We start from the raw sequence: 3,031 nt of genomic DNA, 5'->3' as shown, positions 1-3,031 counted from the left end.
AGCAGGATTTCCATCTTTTCATTGGGATTATGACAGGTACTCTTTATACAGGGCCCGGAGGTCTCCTTCTTATAGGTCCCAACAGCTCTCTGGCAGCTGAAGGGTCAACCGATCGGCCTGAGCCCGGAGCTCCTCCGAATTCCGGATGTCTAATGAGCCAGATAACGCGGTTTTATTATTAATCATTGGCGCTTTCAGAAAATGGCTTTGCAGTGATCCGACTTCTGAGGAGAAATCAATAGGAGACCGAAATTGTAAGTATGCAAATGACACGGTGACAAAGGCACTCATCTGTATAATGAACACTTAGACTTAATTTACTCAATTATGTTTCTCAAAAGGCTCCCACCCCCTCCACCGATCCCCCCACAACCCCCACTGCCACCCCTCCCAACAGACCCCCTCCGCTACCCCAAAAGATTTCACATCATTTCTGCATCAACTTCATTTCTATGCATAAAATTATTTGTTCAGTGTGAAATTGAGCTCCCGCTAATGGCACGCTCAGGGCCTTGCCTTGGATTTCTGCGGATCTGCAGGAAATCCACTCACCTGGGTTCCCCCTGCAAGGAGCCGAGAATGGGGGAAAAGGGGGCTCGGCAGAGAGGATGCCACCGTGCCTGGTAGAGAAAGTGAGGAGAATGGAGCCATGGATAATGTACAATATGGACACCCCCCATGATGATGATGATGCTTCTACTAAAAAAGATATTTTAACAAAGGAATTGTTGAAAGTGACAGGTTCTCTTTAAAGGGCAGTAGGGATTTTATTCACCTTCTGATCGATTGCCACCAAATATCTGGTGTAGGGGGCTTGCAATGTCCCCATCTCCTGCGCTTGTCCCTGGTACTGGATTAGATGAGGTCACATGCTTTAATATGCCTGAAAACATTGGGAATATTGCAGCTGCCTGTGGGGACAGTATTATAATCTGGGGTGCCTGTTCGGTAGTGTTCGGTAGTGTAATGATCTGGGTTCCCTGTGGGGGGCAGTGTGATGATCTGGGGTGTTTGTAGGGGCAGTGCGATGATCTGGGGTGCCTGTAGGGGCAGTGTTATGATCTGGGGTGCCTGTAGGGGCAGTGTTATGATCTGGGGTACCTGTGGGGGCAGTGGTATGATCTGGGGTGCCTGTGGGGGCAGTGTTATGATCTGGGGTGCCTGTAGGGGCAGTGTTATGATCTGGGGTACCTGTGGGGGCAGTGGTATGATCTGGGGTGCCTGTGGGGGCAGTGTTATCATCTGGGGTGCCTGTAGGGGCAGTGTTATGATCTGGGGTGCCTGTAGGGGCAGTGTTATGGTCTGGGGTGCCTGTGGGGCAGTGTTATGATTTTGGGGTGCCTGTTCGGTAGTGGTATGATCTAAGGTGACTGTAGGGGCAGTGTTATGATCTTGGGTGCATGTAGGGGCAGTGGTGTGATCTGGGGTGCCTGTGGGGCAGTGATATGATCTGGGGTGCCTGTGGGAGGAGTGCTATGATCTGGGGTGCCTGTGGGGGCAGTTATGGTCTGGGGTGCCTGTAGTGGCAGTGTTATGATCTTGGGTGCCTGTAGGGGCAGTGTTATGATCTGGGGTGTCTGTGGGGGCAGTGTTATGATCTAGGGTGCCTGTAGGGACAGTGGTATGATCTAGGGTGACTGTAGTGGCAGTGTTATAATCTGGGGTGCCTGTTCGGTAGTGTTATGATCTGGGTTCCCTGTGGGGGGCAGTGTAATGATCTGGGGTGCCTGTAGGGGCAGTGTTATAATCTGGGGTGCCTGTAGGGGCAGTGTTACGATCTGGGGTACCTGTGGGGGCAGTGGTATGATCTGGGGTGCCTGTGGGGGCAGTGTTATGATCTGGGGTGCGTGTTCGGTAGTGGTATGATCTAGGGTGACTGTAGTGGCAGTGTTATAATCTGGGTGCCTGTGGGGGGCAGTGTTATGATCTGGGGTGCCTGTAGGGGCAGTGTTATGATCTGGGGAGCCTGTGGGGGGCAGTGTTATGACCTGGGGTGCCTATGAATCCAAGAATTGCATGTTTCCCACACATAAATTATATCAGTGCCAATTCCTTGAACCCATGACCCGAATCCATGACACACACATCATACATGTGTCGGTTTTGCCGGAATTCTAATCTCTTAATCTCTTTTTTCGGTGTTTTCACTTTCCCACCATTGGTTGCAATAAAGAAAATATTTGTATTTTGTCATCAATTATTTTTCCAAAAAACAAAAATCCCCATCAGCGTTGTGTCATCAGTCACGGGGGCGAGTGATTGAACGCCCCGTCCTGACACCTTCAACAAAAGGGCTCCTCTGCCCCGACTTGTCCGCCTGTCAGATTCCTTTAATTAGATTCCGTCAGTTAGACCCAACCCCGGGGTTCAACCGCCATCTCCGAGCGCGAGGCCGGCACCTCGCCGTGACACACAATCAACTGACCTGCCTGCCGTGACGACGTTTCACCAATCCGTCTCCTGATGGCGTGACTCCCAGGGACCGGGGTCACATTCTTGGGATGGCTGGTGGTCATGACAAGCGCTGAATAAATCATAATTCTAGAATGTTTGCTCTTATCAATCATCAATATGGCATTGATAAGTCATCTGAATGTATCAACCGGCCTCCAAAACACAACACTGTCTTTTAATTTTAATTTATTTCTCATTAACTTTATAATTTATGTTCGATGCATTTTAATTCCTACTTGGTTCGATTTTTTTTTTAATTGTGCTGTAATACTCACTTTTAATCTGGAGATGTCCCATGCAATACCTTTTCTTCGCCACAAGATGTCCTTAGTCTGTATGATGCCCAGCATGCATGGGTGGAGCCATGATGCTTGCTGATGATATCATATCAGCTTTGTGCTGGTCTAGGACCACCCACGGCCAGGGGAAGACTGAAATGGACACAAAGGGGACACAACCTGTCATGTGACCTGCCAGAAGGATGCAGGATATTCATTATAAATCTGAGTTGAATAGTTGTCACCCCGCTTAGCAATGTAGTTCCTCCCACCTGTGGTAATCCACAAGCAAGTGGGAG

Source organism: Pyxicephalus adspersus, chromosome 3, assembly GCF_032062135.1.
Source record: "Pyxicephalus adspersus chromosome 3, UCB_Pads_2.0, whole genome shotgun sequence".
NCBI classification, from domain to species: domain Eukaryota; kingdom Metazoa; phylum Chordata; class Amphibia; order Anura; family Pyxicephalidae; genus Pyxicephalus; species Pyxicephalus adspersus.
The sequence above is the reverse complement of the archived record's forward strand: the minus strand, read 5'-3'. Positions refer to the sequence as shown.